Source organism: Podarcis cretensis (genome assembly GCF_951804945.1).
Source record: "Podarcis cretensis genome assembly, chromosome: 8".
Classification (NCBI taxonomy): domain Eukaryota; kingdom Metazoa; phylum Chordata; class Lepidosauria; order Squamata; family Lacertidae; genus Podarcis; species Podarcis cretensis.
Window position 1 is genome coordinate 50,379,933 of NC_137177.1, and position 18,128 is coordinate 50,398,060.

At 42.8% G+C, this 18,128-nt stretch overlaps 1 protein-coding gene across 11 annotated transcripts in view; it reads left to right on the top strand.

The window, feature by feature from the left end:
• The window catches only part of ZFHX3 (zinc finger homeobox 3), a 340,568-nt gene that overhangs the window by 150,324 nt on the left and 172,116 nt on the right, over positions 1-18,128 (top strand). For 9 of the 11 annotated variants that reach the window (XM_079989142.1, XM_079989141.1, XM_079989138.1 and 6 more), the window contains one exon: positions 2,627-2,949. The exons of 1 other annotated variant lie outside the window; for it this stretch is intronic. The gene's annotated coding sequence lies outside the window, so the exon portion shown is untranslated. Of the gene's footprint in view, positions 1-2,610; positions 2,950-18,128 lie in introns of all 11 variants that reach the window. One more of the 11 variants, XM_079989144.1, reaches the window with a different exon arrangement.

Below are 18,128 nucleotides of genomic sequence, written 5' to 3' on the forward strand. Positions count from 1 at the left end.
CAGTGACTAGGAGCACCTTTTACTAGCTATGGCTGGTATGCCAACTATGACCATTCTTGGACAGGAATAGTCTGACTGCTATGATTCACTCAGGACTCAGTTATTGCTATGTGCTCTATGTGGGGCTACCCTTGGACCTGGTCTGGAGGCTCTAGCTTATGCAAAATGCTGCAGTTAGACTGTTGATTGGGACAGACTATTGCCAACACATAACTCTGGTGCCTGTATGCTACCCAGCCAGGTTCATTGTTCTTATTTACAAGGCCCATAACAGCTTGGATCCAGGATACCTCAGGGATTGCCTGATTCTTCATATTCCTGTTTGATTACTGAAGTATTTGGGGTAGTCACTGTTGGTGGTCCCCCATGGCTCAGATGCACAGATTGTATCCACAAGGAGCTGCCCACTCAGTATAGTGGGCCTAATTTTATGAAACTTCCTTTCAGATGAGGTCACAAAGGCCCCCTTCCTGTTGAACTCCCAGTGTTTACTGAATACTTTTTAAATTAAATTTTAATAAGACTATTTTAAATTAAATTCTGATTTTATTGTTTTAACTCATTTGAGTCTTATTGTATTTGGTTTCCTGTATACCACTTGAGATTACTGTGATTAAGTGGTATATAAATTGTTTAAATAAACAAACTAAATAAATGACAAGCAAAGTACCACAACATCTTACAAGGGTGACTTCAGATGCTATGTAAGCATCAGGACACAGAACATTTCAAGTCTTCTACCCTATGTACAGATTTACCACAATCTTCAACCTCTGCTGAAAATGATCAGCTGCGGGTTCCCCTTCCTGGATACATTAATCCTGGATGCTGTGATGCCTGCTTAGTGCTGCTGTTGCTTGTTTTCATATTCTGAATCCTGTGCATTCCCTCATGTGTTCCATTAGCTGCTCCAGATCCTTTTTTGGCTGAAGAGCAGGATTAATTTAAAAAGAAGAAGAAGAAGAAGAAGAAGAAGAAACATCAGCAATCTTGCAGCTAATTGCCAGAGTGCTCCAAAAGCCAATTGAGGTTTCATTCCTGGTCTATACATGAATCCATTCATCAACTGGTGGGCTGAAAGCTTGTAGAACACCCCATCTATGTTGTTGTTTGTGTTTAAATATCATAAACATAGGGCTGTACAAAGAACAGGTTTGACAGATCTCTAGCCAAAGAGGTTTCCAATCTAAAACTTCTTCCATTCACCATCCTTTCCAATAAAGCCTTGTCAACTGTTTTCCTGTATTTTGAATGGAATGGTGTATCCACAATAAGATGCTTGGATTTCCACTAACTGTGCTGGAAGCTGGTGGGACTGTGACAGTGCTGATGCCAGATTCCCTCTTGTTTTGAAGATGACTAACAGAATAGCAGCAAAGCACTGAAAAGGCACAAAATGGCATTTGGCCAGTGCCTATGAATCATAAAATGGGATAATAAAATCATGAAAATAATCTCCAAAAGGCAAAATAAATTACCCAAGTTACTGCTTATCTGCAGGTACAGTTTGACAATAGAGCCATAACCATAAATGATTTATGCCTGCTTTAACAATACACTCATTTTACTGAAAGGTGGTCAGCACTAAGACTTCTGTGGCATGGTGCCATTTGTTGACAGGCTAATGTTTCAGCAGCAATACATTAAATTATGAATATCACTATCCTAACATGGAAGGTTATTGGCTCAATATGCTTAATTAACCCAGCCTGAACTATGCCCACAAGCCAGTGTGGACCATCCCTGCAGTGCTGGAATAGGGGACAAAGATTAGAAGGGTAAGAACTCACTTCAGCTTTTACGCAATGAGACCTTAAAAGCTGAGCAGTCCTCAGATGCTCTTCCAGGGACAGTTGGGCTGTATTTTTCAAGTTGCAGTCTGTCGATAGCTGAGTCCTTATTGATAAAACTGCTAATAAGAGGAGACAGTTATTGAATGTCTCAAGTAAGAAGTAGCAGAAGGGCTATAAACTAGGCTGAGGGGCTCCAGGAGGCGCAAAAGGGTGGCTTATCTGGGCCACAACCTGGTAAGGAGATGAGTGGCTCTGCTAATAACTTTAGCAGGGATTTTTTTGCATGCATCATAACTGGAAGAATCAGACACTTACCACTTATGGCACCAAAACTTACCTTTCATTCAGTATTTCATAAAATGGAATAAAATTCTGAATCATTGGTCCTTTAATTCAGATTTTGCAAATTGTGCAATGCTCTCAGATTACTGAGGTTCTTGCCTACAACTGCTTCCTTCCTACAGTGCTGGAGCACAAAACATGTTCTATTGACTTTTAGACTCTTCTTTCCATATTCTGCATGCTGTTAAAACCCCATCAATATCTTCTTCCTGGGTGCTGCACTAGCTGGCTCCCATTGTATGTCCTTTCAGAGAAATATTTTTTCACAGGGAATGCACTGGTCTCATGTATTATACATATATCCATCCCTGGATAATCTAAGACACATTAGAAATAAAGTTATATGGTAGTAGGGGTCATGGAATGGCAGTATATTATATTCTCAGTGGGTTGAAACATATACTGTAGGTAGGGAGCTGGATTGTAAAAAAACTTATGAGCTGTGTTTAGTTCCCATCTCAAGGAGCCAATGTAGTCTTCTCTTATTTTAGGATGGAAGAGTCTTTACCAAGGACCTACCTGGAGAGGAGTTCAATCGCAGACTCTGTGCTTCATCCATCAGCTGGACAATCAGATGCAGAAATTATTTCTTCATCTTTGATTTATTAGACTTTACCAGAACCAAAAGATGCTATGAAACAGTAAAGGGATTGGTCTGAAAAAATTCATACAGAAATTCACCAAAGAGTCAATTAATCTGCAGAATCAAACTGTTCGTGCCCACTTGGTGACTCTGGGCCTCCTTACTACCATCTGGATCTCAAAGACGCATGAAAAGAAGAGCCTAGAAAGGAAGTGCAAGAGACACCAACAGGTAGGAAGCACGTGGTGCAATTTTCATTTTTTCCTGCTGAGTTTTTAATGTATTGTATCCCATCCACCACCATTGTCATTTTAATAGAAGGACGGTATAACATTTTCATACATATCGTTAGTTATTTATACCACCCTTTCCATGAGTCAAAAGATGGTTTACAACAGGTAGAGAGAGAAATCCACAAAATAACATAATCCTTAACAACACCTAACAAATCAGTAAAATACAATTACTAATACATAAGTAAACAAATCATCAAATTTTCTAAAGCAGTAAGTCTCATAATACCGTGAGCCACCATTTCACATTTATCCACCCCTCCCACAATTAAATTCATAAAAAATCTTCAGAAGAGGTGTTAGGGTAGAACAGACTGAAACATGAACTCTGTCATTTTCACAGTTAGGGAGGATTGCCACTCTGTCTCTTTGTCGATAACAAGTCATTAAAAAGAAGATGGGACCATAGTGCTAGGTCTTTTTACTAATCATGATGGCTATATGCTATCTATATCAAAGTGTGCCTCTGAACATCAGTTGCTGGGGATCACAAGTGAGAGAATGCTATTGCGCTTATGTCCTGCTTGTGAACTTCCCATAGGCAACAATATAGCCATGAGGACAAATCCCTATGGGAAATCCACAAGTAGGACATGAACACAATAGCATTCCCACCCCCACCCCCACTTGTGGTCCCCAGCAACTGGTGTTTAGAGGCATACTGGCATTGATACTGGAGGTAAAAGAGCCATCATGTCTTACAGCCACTGATAGCTTAATTCTCCATGCATTTGTCTAACCCTGCTTTTAAGCCATCTGTGTTGGTGAACATCACCACATCTTGTCATTACAAATTCCATAATTTTATTTTTCACAATTGATATACAGCTTAATTATGATAAGTCTCCAAGCTTACACAAATAAATCAATGCAGTGAAAATAAAAATCAATTAAAGCGATAAAATCAGAATTCAATTAAAATACCCAATGGAACAAAAAGTCTTCATTAGGTGTCACATACTCAACAGGAAAGGGACCCATCCACCCTCTTCTAGAAGTTCCATAAAATTGGGCCCACAATACTCAGTGTGTGATGATGCCCTTTCTTTTGTGCATCTTGAATCTTCAGCTTCATTGGGTGGCCCTGCATTCTAATCTTATAAGAAATCCATTCCTAATTTTACACATCGATTATGCCCCCTATTACTTACCTTTTTTCTAAAGTAAAAAGCCTTAGATATTGTAACCTTTCCTCAAATAAGAATTTGAGGAAATGATCAGCCACTGATCATTTTCTTGCTGTTTGCAGCTCTGCAACATCATTGAGGCACAGTGTCCAGAACTGTACACAGTATTTCAAGAGTTGCTGCACCGTAGATATTGACAGTTTTATTTTGATTCCTTTCTTAATTTGTCTGTTTCATAGCTGCTGCATACATTGTCATTCAGCTATTTGTCACGACATTACGATTTGTTGTCACTGTCGGTTAAGACCAGAATAGTATATATGAAAGTAGGATTTTTCTTACCCCAATTTCTATCATTTTACACTTGCTTACATTGAAACACACTTGCCATTTAATGCCCATTCACCCAGCTTGGGGATATGTTTTAATCACCTTGTATGACTTGGTGTTATCAGCAGAGGGTGCTATGGTAGTGGACAGAGACATCAGGTGATGAGATGGGGCCATACTTGCACTTTGTCTCCCCTTCTGCCTTGTCTTCCATCCCCAATAACTTAGGTAGTTATAACTAATGATTGCCAGGTTGGTGAGTGGGAAAATACCTACTGTCTCTGATTTGATTTTGGAAGAGCATAACAACTAGGCAGGGATTGGTGAGAACTAGTTGGATGAAAAGGGGTGTGTATGTTTCCCCATTTGGACAAGGTTTCCATTTTCTGAAGGAAGCAATCTTATCTCTAAGAGCTTTCTTGATTTGGCTCATTAACCAAGCTGGCATCCTCTTGGCCTTAGTGTTACCTTTCCTGAATGCATTATACATTCTAGCTGAGCTTCTATTATTGACAATAACCTCCAGATATTTTGGAGATATTTAATCCATTTTACTTTCTCTTTCAAATTCCTTTCTACCAGTCACCTCATTTTTCAGATGCACCTCTTTTGAAGTCAAATGTGATGGTGTTGGATTTTCTCAACAGTTTTCCATTTAAACATACAAACACCTTGGGTTATAAACACTTTGGATTACAAACTCCGCTAACCTGGAAGCAGTACCTCAGGTTAAGAACTTTACCTCAGGATGAGACCAGAAATTGTGCGCTGGCGGCACAGTGGCAGCGGGAGGCCCCACTAGCTAAAGTTGTACCTCAGGTTAAGAACGGTTTCAGGTTAATTGTTAATTAAAGTTAATTAAGTTAATTAAAGTGGAATACAAAAAGGGAGGTGTGAGGAGGTCGTTGAAACAAGGGAATGAAAGACAAGATACTGAAATTATTGGATGTGTTTTAAATTGTGTTTATTTTGTTTTGTTAATTTAATATTATGGTGTTGGTGTTGGTGTTGTGTTTTTGTTTTTGTATTATATTGTATTGTTTTGTTTAACTTTTCTTTCTTTCTTTTGTAGTCTTTAAAATGTTAGTAAATACTATTTAAAAAAAAAAAGAACGGTTTCAGGTTAAGAACGGACCTCTGGAACGAATTAAGTTTGTAACCAGAGGTACCACTGTTTGTTGAATTTGATAGTATTATAATCAGTGTTCCAAACCAATTCAATACCACTTGCATCTCACATCAAGTCCTGGGTGCCACTTAGGATTAAGACCAGAGTCACTGTCTGGCTGGCTGGTTCCATGACCAACTATTCTAGCACACAGTATTTGGGGGTATCTAGAAATTTTCCTTCTTTGTAGTTACTCGAACAGTCATGCATCTAATCTATGTGAAGATAATAGAAGCCACCCATTACTACAGCACTTCCTCTTTTGGCTTTCTCATTGGTGTCATGCTCCACCTCAAGTTAATCCTAGGCATTTTTATTGGGGGCACAGTAGTACATCCTCAGTACTAAACTACTTTTGAAGCCTGGTATTACCATCCACAGTGATTTTGTGGGGGAGTCCACCCCTTTTGCAATTTCTAGTGTGCTGAATTCATATGACCTCTTTGACATAAAGAGCAACACTACCTTCAGCACACCCTTTCTGTCCTTCCTATAGAATTTGTATTTGAAGATAACCATGTCCCACTGGTTTTCTCCCTTCCACCAGACTTCCATTATGCTCACTATATTTCTGCTCTCCTCTAAGACCAAGCACTCCAGCTCACTCACCATGGCTCAGAAACTTATTGTATTAGCCTATAAACACCTATAGGGTGCCTCTCCACATTTGAGCAATCATAAACAATTTCACCCTCATTATCCTTTTAGGGCAGATTTGTCTTAAACTGTATACACCCTAGTTCCTGCTGGTTTTCCTCTAGGGATCTGCCACCTTTTGCTTTCAGCTGGCTCAGCTCTGTTTCATATAGAGCCCACCCATATAAGCCTAGGTTGTAGTTTAATGATGGAGATAAATGGGTGTACAACAGCTGAATTATCTCTCACCATATAACCTTGTTTGTCCCTCTTGAAACCTCCTACCCTTTCTAGTGTTGTCTGCCTCTTCCTTCCATACCAACCAATGTATTGCCTTCAGTATTGATTACATTATATGTTTCCTTGTGGGTATCTCAGCAGTGATAGGAAGTTGTAGTCCTAGCTATATTGCTTTTGGGGTAGATGTATGGAGCACAAAGACAAGATGTACCTCTTCATCCGCGCTGGTCATGGGACCGAGACGGCTCTGGTCGCCCTAACAGATGATCTCCGCAGGCAGCTGGATCGAGGCGGGTCGGGGCTGCTGATTCTTCTAGACCTGTCAGCAGCCTTCGACATGGTCAATCACGAACTCCTGGACCACCGCCTTGCCGACGTGGGGATCCAGGGCACAGTCCTTCAATGGCTGCGCTCGTTTCTCTCTGGTCGGGGACAGAGGGTGGCGCTTGGGGGGGAATTGTCATCCAGCCACTCCTTGGTGTGTGGAGTGCCCCAGGGTGCGATACTCTCCCCGATGCTTTTTAACATCTTTATGCGCCCCCTCGCCCAGCTTGTCCGGAGTTTTGGGCTGGGCTGCCATCAGTATGCTGATGACACCCAACTCTATCTGTTGATGGATGGCCATCCTGACTCGGCCCCAGACACACTGATCAGATGCTTGGAAGCTGTGGCTGGATGGTTACGTGGGAGTCGGTTGAAGTTAAATCCTTCGAAGACAGAGGTCCTCTGGCTGGGAGGGGACGATATGGGATTGAGGGGGCAACTCCCATCTCTTGCGGGGGTGCAATTAGTGCCAGCACAGTCCGTTAAGAGTTTGGGTGTAATCTTCGATACCTCCCTCTCCATGGAGGCGCAGATTGCAGCTATAACAAAGGCAGCATTTTTTCATCTCCGCCAAGCTAAGCAGTTGGCTCCTTACCTCTCTCGCCCTGACCTAGCCACTGTGATCCACGCAACGGTCACCTCCAGACTGGATTATTGTAACTCGCTCTACATGGGGCTGCCCTTGAGACTCACCCAGAAACTCCAGCGGGTGCAGAATGCCGCAGCGAGACTCCTTACGGGGTCTTCGCTGCGAGATCACATTCATCCGGTGCTATACCAGCTGCACTGGCTCCCGGTGGAGTACAGGATCAGGTTTAAAGTGCTGGTTTTAACCTTCAAAGCCCTATACGGCCTAGGACCCTCGTACCTACGGGACCGCCTCTCCTGGTATGCCCCACAGAGGAACTTACGGTCCGCGACCCTTCCCCTCTGCAGGGAGGTGGGACCAATTCGGATGGTCCACCCCCGCCACTTAATGGATCCAAATGGTTTCCAGAGAGTGGTAGGGGATGCTTTATCCCATGTTGATGGCCTTTCAGCTGATTCCCTGGTGACCCGCTGGAATGCGGAGTTAACCAGGGCTATCGACTGTCTGGCTCCGAAGCGCCCTCTCCGATTGCATGGAGCCTGGACAGCTCCGTGGTTTTCTTCAGAGCTGAGGGCGATGAAACAATCGCTGAGACGGCTAGAGCGTCGGTGGCAAAAAACTCACTCCGAATCTGACCGGACACAGGTTAGAGCTCAACGTCGAGCCTACCAAGTGGCGATAGCGACGGCGAAGAAGACTTTCTTCACCGCCTCTATTGCATCTGCAGAAAATAGTAGCAGGAGACTCTTTCAGGTGGTTCGTAATTTAACGGAACCACCTTTACCACCGGGGCCTTGTAAAGACCTCAAGATCTCCTGCAACGATTTTGCAAAGTTTTTTGCAGATAAAATCACTCATATTCGGAAGGAGCTAGACACCACCGTGGGAGCAGTGCCGGGGCGGGAGAGTGCTAGAGCTCTGTCTGGTCAAGTTGCATGGAATCAATTTCAATCCGTTACCCCCGAGGATGTGGACAGGCTGCTTGGACGCGTGAAACCAACCACCTGTCTCCTGGATCCTTGCCCATCCTGGCTAATAAAAGCAAGCCGGGAAGGGCTGGGCGATGGGCTCTGCGGGGTGGTGAATGCTTCCCTCTGTGAGGGAACATTCCCAGATCCGCTGAAAGAGGCGGTCATTAAACCGCTTCTTAAAAAACCATCTTTAGACCCAGCCAGTATGGCCAACTATCGCCCAGTCTCAAATCTTCCTTTCTTGGGCAAGGTGATTGAGCGCGTGGTTGCTGAACAACTCCAGGAACGCCTGGAGGATGCGGACCATTTGGATCCCTTCCAATCGGGATTCAGGCCTCATCATGGGACTGAAACTGCCTTGGTCGCGCTGGTTGATGATCTCCGGCGAGCTAGGGACAAAGGTGAGAGTTGTTTCCTAATTCTGCTGGATCGCTCAGCGGCCTTTGATACAATCGACCATAACATCCTTCTGGACCGTCTAGAGGGGCTGGGAGCTGGGGGCACTGTTATACAGTGGTTTCGCTCCTTCCTCCTGGGCCGTGTTCAGAAAGTGGTGGTGGGGGATGAGTGTTCAGATCCCTGGGCCCTCACTTGTGGGGTGCCTCAAGGTTCCGTCCTCTCACCCATGCTTTTTAACATCTATATGAAGCCGCTGGGAGAGATCATCAGGGGGTTTGGACTGGGTGTCCATCAATATGCAGATGATACCCAGCTCTACCTCTCTTTCAAATCAGAACCAGTGAAGGCGGTGAAGGTCCTGTGTGAGTGCCTGGAGGCGGTTGGAGGATGGATGGCGGCTAATGGATTGAGGTTGAATCCTGACAAGACAGAAGTACTGTTTTTGGGGGACAGGGGGCGGGCTGGTGTGGAGGACTCCCTGGTCCTGAATGGGGTAACTGTGCCCCTGAAGGACCAGGTGCGCAGCCTGGGAGTCATTTTGGACTCACAGCTGTCCATGGAGGCGCAGGTCAATTCTGTATCCAGGGCAGCTGTCTACCAACTCCACCTGGTACGCAGGCTGAGACCCTACCTCCCTGCGGACTGTCTCGCCAGAGTGGTGCATGCTCTAGTTATCTCCCGCTTGGACTACTGCAATGTGCTCTACGTGGGGCTACCTTTGAAGGTGACTCGGAAACTACAATTAATCCAGAATGCGGCAGCTAGACTGGTGACTGGGGGCGGCCGCCGAGACCACATAACACTGGTCTTGAAAGACCTACATTGGCTCCCAGTACGTTTCCGAGCACAATTCAAAGTGCTGGTGTTGACCTTTAAAGCCCTAAACGGCCTCGGCCCAGTATACCTGAAGGAGCGTCTCCACCCCCATCGTTCTGCCCGGACGCTGAGGTCCAGAGCCGAGGGCCTTCTGGCGGTTCCTTCATTGCGAGAAGCAAAGCTACAGGGAACCAGGCAGAGGGCCTTCTCGGTCGTGGCGCCTGCCCTGTGGAACGCCCTCCCATCAGATGTCAAAGCAATAAATAACTACCTGACATTCAGAAGACATCTTAAGGCAGCCCTGTTCAGGGAAGTTTTTAATCTGTGATATTTTAGTGTATTTTTGGTTTTTATGGAAGCCGCCCAGAGTGGCTGGGGAAACCCAGCCAGATGGGCGGGGTACAAATAATAAATTATTATTATTATTATTATTATTATTATTATTATTATTAAAATAAAAACATCTTGAAGGTCCCAGGCCACAGAGAGGTTAGGTTGGCCTCAACTAGAGCCAGGGCTTTTTCGGTTGCGGCTCCAACCTGGTGGAACGCTCTGTCACAAGAGACAAGGGTCCTGCAGGACTTGACATCTTTCCGCAGGGCCTGCAAGACAGAGCTGTTCCACCAGGCCTTTGGTCAGGGTGCAGCCTGACTCCCTCCTTTGGCAATCTTTACAAAACTTTAGTTTATGGTTGCCATCAATTTTGATTTTAATTAATTTTTATAATGTTTTTATAATGTTGCACTGTTTTAGTGTTGTTAGCCGCCCTGAGCCTGGCTTCGGCTGGGGAGGGCGGGATATAAATAAAATTTTTTTATTATTATTATTATTATTATTATTATTATTATTATTATTATTATTAATGTTGGCAGTGTGTGTGCAAGATGGGTTTCATAAGCCCCACTGATATTGGATGTAATAACTAATGACCACCAACATTCCACCATCTTTCTACCAATATTTGCAGGTGGCATTCAGTCAGCACATAGCAGGATGCTTGCTGGGCCCTGTAATCATGGTGATTCTGTTAGTGCAGTTCTAAGGAATGCTGCATGAGTGATGAAATGCTATTCAGGTTTATCTGGGACCTACTCAGGTCCTATTCTTTCAAAGAGTATCAGGATGGGCAGTGAACATCTGTAGACAGTTTTATTAGGCACTCTAATGAGCTGCTATAACCTTTCCCCCAAGAATCTGACTTCTTAGGCTGCCAGCAGTATCCAGAGGCACCAGCATCTCCCTGCCTTTCTGAGAGTTAAAATAAACAGTTTTAGGTTCTTGTGTCTTTTACATTTCCTTTAAGCTGCATGTTTTGGCTGTGGGCCCAAGTGCCCAGGGAAAGCTTCCAGTGCTAGCTCTAAACCTTGCCACATGGTTCCCAGGATAAATGACCCTTTGAAAAACTAAGGTACCTGCATGGGTGGTTCCTTCCATATTCTGGACCTGCTAGGATTTCCCTCACTTCCTCTGGGGTCTAGAAGTCCCCCTGGACTGCCTGCAGGGAACAGTCACATCAACAGTGAAAATGCTCTTGTTCTGGAGAAGGGCTCCATTTCACCTCAGGTACAAAGTATTACCATCTGAATACTGTAGAAATCCAACAAGCCCACAACAGATGTATCATGCTGAAAGAAGATGTGCATCACTGTGTGCAAGAGATGAGGTATAGGATTTTCTTTATTGCTCAAGGAATGGCTTGTGTGATAAAGGAAGCCTTTGAGACCTGAAGTGATTTATCCTTTTGCACATGCATATAGTCAATACTAAGGGGCAGCCACACTAATAACTTAGTGCAGGAAAGCCTTATGGACAATGATCTTGGTCAGCAGGAATTTGTATGTGCAGACGTGGGGAGCAAGAAGAGCAATCTGCAAGGAGGAGGTGCTATACATATGTTTTAAATTGTGCATTCATAATAATATTGGGGCTGTTACATGCAACCTGGCTTTCAATACTGTTTCCACCTTCAAATGGTTCAGGGTGATCATACTGCTTTGTTTGGAATAGGTGCATGTCCTATGGCTTCCTACTGAAATCCAGTACCTTTTCATACCACAAATGTTCCAGGGGTTTTATGACCTGCTTTTGTTGTGCTATATTATTATTATTATTATTATTATTATTATTATTATTATTAATCAAATTTGTATATCACCCTGCATTTGAAGATCACAAGGTGGTTCACAACATAAAAATACAAAATGAGAACACAAAATACATAAAAACAAGAACAAAAAAACCAATAACTCCCCTCCTATAAATATATTTGAAAGGACATAGTGTGAACTATAATGCAAGAGTTCCCCCCTCCAGATGGCAATAACACAGTAACATTGGGGAAGCATTCTACAAATAAAGTAGAATTATGTGCAGATGGTCTAGTATATATCCATCACTAATACACTATTATTGCTTGGATGACATGTTGCAGAATACACCAGCAAGAAAACTCCAGTTTGTAGGGGTCCCAATTCACATGCAAAATTAAAAGCCCAAGTAAACAAAAAATCAGATATGAAGACTCCTCTCTTTTAAATGTGGCCCGTCAATTCTGATTTGCATTTTAATTCTTTGCTAGGCAAGATGAAGCGAGGGAGTAAGTGTGTTGCTGGGTAGGTCCATACTTGTAACTAAACACTCTTAGCAGTTTTCCCCAAGGAGGCTGAGGGAAAAGAGGAGATACTTTCAAGCCAGGGAACTCAAGAGCTTGGAGGGCTGCTAAAAGCACTTTTCCTGAAACCCAGAGCATTTTGAGATGAAGGTGCTTGTTCAATACAACTTCAGAACAGGATGATTCCAGGTCCCCAGAGCCACAATTGTTAATGCACCTTATACTAGAGGCCCCAGCAAGCATCCACTTCTTCATTTTGCCATTTTACTGTCACCTCAGTATTTTCAAAACCCACTGGTTTATAGTGTAATTCTACTTAGAAGTAAGCCCTGTTGAATTCAACAACATTTACAGTATTCAAGTGAGTAAAGGACTGCAGCTTAAGTCACCAGTGCTATTGGGTACATCATGGAGAGGTGGCTTGCTGTACCAGGTAGTCCAGTATTGTGAACTAGTAGAGGACCGGGTTAATGGGAGAGAGTGTGCTAGTAAACCAAATGTGTTTCCTGTGCTTCCTTGGATTTCAGTGGAAAGCACAGAACCTTTGCATGTGAAGAATCTTGCAGCATCTTAGACACTGCCAGGCTCAAGCTCCACACCACAGGATACATAACAAAAGCAATATGAGGCTAACATCCACTGGATGAAAAAAAACCTCTGCCCTAAATGTTCATTTTATGCTGTTTTTAAATTGCAATTATATTTAACTGTTTTTGTTTGCAAATTACCTTGACACTTGCCAAAGGCCATTCATAAATACATAAATAATTGCATTTTTTATTTTGGGGAAAGTTGATGTAACTGACCTGTCCCTCCAACCCACTTCACACAGCCTGCAGCAGAAAGTGCTTTCATTTTCCTTGCTAGATTGGCTCTAGCTGCTGGGTGGAAGTGCAGGAGATTCTCTGAGGCACAGGCCCCAAGGGTGGGAAAGAGTTGGTTATTTTATCCCTCTGTTGCCGGAAGCCACCAATGTGTGACTCCCAGCTGCAGCACATTTCGTTTCTGAAGCATGATGCAATTGGATGGCCTGGTCAGCAGTGCTTCCTTAACAAGCCTTTCAGCAAAGCCTTCACATAAAGCTCAGCCAATCCTGTGATTCTGGCAGACGCTTACTCATGCAGACTCAGCTGGGAGACCTCACTGTTCAGAAAGATTCAATCAGAGTTTCAAGTAGATTGTTCCTCTCTCTCCACTGAGTGACTTAAGGACAACACCAGGGTTCCCTTTACCATTCCATCCCCCTTTTTCCAGTGTGACTGGGAGCCAAAAGCATTTGCTTTCCCTGCCCCCTCTGGGCACTTTTTCTTATCACCATTCAAACAAGAGGAATAAACATCCCATGCAGCAGATCCTGATGCCTGTGTGTTGCTATCCCATTATGAACACTCCAAGCAGACAGATTCTACTTTGCAGAATGAAAACAAGTGTGGCTGAAGCTCACTTCTGTGAGTGCTCCTCTCTTGATGCTTAGTGTGAAAACCTGATGGCCCTCTTACCCTGCAAGTCCAGTTAGACAAGATGTCATTGTTGTCTCACCACTACCCTGATGCTGGCTGCCGAGTCATCCAGCCTTTCCTGTCAACCATGGGCAGAAGACCCAAGCCTAGAGGACCAGCAACACATGCAGCTGCTCAGAGTAGGTGCTTGTCATAGGCTCAGGCAGTGAAAAGTGTGAAGATCTCACTCTTCATGTAACATGCCTGTAATGTATAGGAGGAATATAACAACTGAGGGACAGTCAGGTTGCAGAATTGCAGGACCCCACTGCATAAAATTCACCTAATAACGAAAAGTGTGCAGTTCTGATTCTTGGGAGGCCCTTTGATGTCAGAGCCTTCCTCTCCAGTGCTGATGGCTCCTCTGAAGCTCTAGCCCACTTGATGTCATAAGAGTTTTTAAAGGGGAGGATTTCTGGGAAGTGGCTGAGATCTAGAGAATTCTAAACCCTCCCACTCCCCTACCATACCTTCAAATTGGGAGATTTAAACATGCTTCAGAGTATGTCTAAACTCCCACCAACCCACCATTTCCCCTTCCATTGGACACAATTAAAAACAACCAGGAAACAGATGGAAACATCATTTGTTCCTCCAGTCTCACTTATGCTGATGGCTCAAGCTCAGATAAGGGCGTTAAGCTACCTTGATAACTCCCACATTAGGATTGCGGTCTAATTTCAACATAACAGTCCGTTGAAGAGAATAGGACCTACAAATGCCCACATTGGCTTTTGAATGAGAAATTCAGTATATGTCCTAAATAAAATTTTAAAATAATAAATATGCAGATGTCTAGTGATGCAAAGGAGGTTAGTGCAATGTCCATAGAAAATTGGAGGCTATTACTAACTTCTGCTTCTATGGTAAGGAGATTAATTTTTTTAATATATATATATATAATAATTTATTTATGGAACACCCATTATATGTGCTTTTCATTTCATGTGTAGTTTACATAGACAATAAAATACCAAAATATAATTTACAATAAAATAACACTTTTAATATTTAATAAAGAAAATTTACAAAGCAGGAAGCTAAACAAACAAACAAACAAACAAAACTAAAACCAACAAAACACAGTAGCCAAAACAATTTAAACATGGCATCAAACACAGCAAAAGAGAGTTTGGTGGAAAAATTAGAGCACCTGATAGATTGTCATTAAAAGTCCTGTGACAACAGGAAGGGCTTCTTCACCTACAACTAAAAAATCATGGAGTGTTGGTGCCAGGCAAACCTCTCTGAGGAAGGCATCCCATAAGCTGGGGTCTGCAGGAGGTCCTCACCCACAGAGCACAGTGATTGGGTATATACAGGGTATAATATTTCAGGTATCCTGGTCCCATGCTATAAAGGACTTTATATACCAAAACCAACACCTTGAACTCAGCCCAGTAATAGTTTACAGAGGTGCATTCCACTCCAACCCCCTATCTGCCTTAGAGCTGTCATGTGTACCTCTAATTTACCCTCAGTGGACTGAAGCTTAGTTGACTCTTTCACATTGTGGCATTATTCATATTTTAATTAAGAAATGCACTCAGGATTCTGATGTCTGAAATCTATGTCAAGACAAATTAATACAGATCTACAATTTGGCGGTAAAGGAAAGATGGGATAGTGCTTCTGGTTCTGCCTTCTGTAGGGAGACACACTAGCATAGGATTTTTTTTAGCCAGAAACTTGGAAGAGCAGTATTTGCCTCTTGAACAAATGGGCAGAAAGAAACAACAACAAAATATTTTATTTCTTACTGTCTTTGAAGAAACTAGAACAGCAATGCCAGGCTATCCCAGAAAGCACTTGTACACACACTCTCCAACCCCTATTGGGAAAAGCAGGCTTTTGAACTATCTTAACAGACAGCTCTGAAGGCACTCGCAATGGATTGGTGGATACTGATAGGATACAGTGAACACACAGCACAGCTCCAGCTAGCAGTAAGCACTTCCAGGAAGAATATCATTCAAGTGTGCTGGCTTAAGCAGCACGATGAGCAAATGTTTTCCTGCAGCATTGGCTCTCTTTTAGGAGAGGAGGAACGGTTAAAGACTTCAGACTTTTTACTTTTTTGAGAGGACCTCTTACCTTCTTCCTTCACCATTTTCTCAGCCTGGCAGCAAGAGCATACTATGCCAGGTAACGGGTATCTCTGGACTCATACCTTTTAGCTCTATAAGGGCTAGTGTGTGTATGGCGTTTGCAGGATTGAGACTTTATAGAGATATGGGGGGAAATATTCAGACTAGTAATCATTAGTCCACCATTCCAAAATCTCTAGCTGTTCCACTAGAAAACTGCAGAACAGCTTTGGTTGGGAGAGAAGGAAATAGGTAGTACTACTTCTTTAACAGCCAAGACAAAAGGAAAGCCAGGTTCAGCACTGTCCAGACCATAGCACCGGAGTACAGACCAGTTAGGCTTGCCTTTCAGCTAAGGCACCTGGTGAAAAAAGTAGCAACACACACACACGCAAAATCATTCAAAGACAGACGGGAAGCTGTCCAGTACTGACACAGACTTTCATAAAACTGCTGTGGGTAGGGGGGCATCTCAAAGCTTGGCAACTGCAGAATTCTTGGCTTTGGCACTCAAAAAGCTGAGAAGATGCCACTGCCATCCAGGTCTCAGTTGATTGGAGGAATTGTTGGAGAATCTGGGTCTCTGTAAGCCACTTTTGTAAACATTATTACTCATCCCCCTGAAAAATAAGGGGTTCTGTTTGCGGACAAGAAGACTTGCACATACACTTCCTCATACTACAATAAATAAATATTCTCCAAGTTTAATGTTTGTCCAATGGGTTGTGTATCTAGCAAAACTATATTAAAGCAATTCTTGGCCTCATTTGATTTGAGCTTTAGAAATAAGGCTCCAGAGAGAGATGGACATATATGATCATGAGCAAGGTACCTGCAGTATTGCATCTATCAAAAGCTAGGATGCATGATTTTGTGCAGCTAAGTATCTGCATGTCAGGTAATGAAGAGTGGCTATTAAGAGCTTCCCCATAGCAATACATATGTGTAATTTTTTTAATGGTTCAGGTTTCATGCAGAAAAGCAATAAACCAGGTATTTCCCAGTTACTTACAAGGACAGGCAGGCAGGCAAATATACCCAGGGATCTAACTCCTTTAAAGATTTATAGGATGTCTTGTGTGTGAGGTTGTGGTTTTGAAGGTAGCTTTAGGCAGAGAAGGACTCTTTTAAAATATCATTTGATAGGTTTACCAAATCAAGTTCTATGAATGGTACTGGGGAAGAGAGACTGCACCTTCAGCCTATAATTCAATCCTAGGTTTTAATTTAAATTCATATTTACTTAATTTTCCTTAAACAGTGCAAACTCTTAGTAACTGTGCTTATTGGGATAAATTTTAAGTTGAAATCAATATAATAATCAGACAGTACCAACTAAAGCTGTGTATAAGCAAAGACTTTGAATAAGAAAGAATTTAGCAAATATTTATACTGATTAAAGTTTTTTCTCCAACAATTAAAAATGTCACATTAAATATAAAATAGTTCCATTGTATTGTCGGCTGTCATACAAGGTCTGTTAGTAACAAATGTTAGTATAACAGGGATAATAGACTAGAAACAATACCCGATTGCTGCCTCTGTACAGTATGATATAGAAAGGTGAGGCGTAACTTAATTCACTGATAGCCACCCATTCTTATTGACTACGATACTATGTGCGGGGGTGGGGGAGGATAGGGTGTTCATGAAGAAAAAAAGTCTCTTTGAACAGGCTAGAGAAAACTTCTCTCGAGAAGAAATGTAAGCAGGTCTTCTGCTGTCTTTCTGTACAAAAAGGCAGATCCCGAGTCACAACCCTTTAAGCAATAACACACTTGCTGATATAAATCAGCCTTCTGGTGTGAGGAGCTTTGCAACAGTCCATCTCTCCGGCTCCCCTCTTAAGATCCCAGTGCCATTTCTGCATCTCAGCCCCAGAGGCTGCTTTGACTTGCCATGTAGAGGGAAGCAGCCCTCAAGAGTTTCTGATCTGTGAAGCCCTCACATTAATACATCAGCTCTACTTATTTAACAGCAGCCATTTCCTTTTCCTCCCCTGTGCTGTGGAGTTGATTTTGTTCAAACAAGAAAATTTCCAAATCAAAATACAATCAAAGCATTTATAGACTGTGCAGCTAAATTAGGAAAAGAAATGCTGAGAAGGCTGCGTACTCCTGGTATTAGGTGTTGATTGCACATATCCATTGCGAAGGAGCAGAGAGAATGGGAATTCTGATAAATACGGTACCTTCAAATAGTTTACTAGTACCATGCCTAACACTTGTTTAGCAGCAACTGTTAGGAACTTTATACAGAAGTAACATATTGCTAGCTTAGTGGCTATACATCTAAGTTGACCCACATTTTCACAGCATTA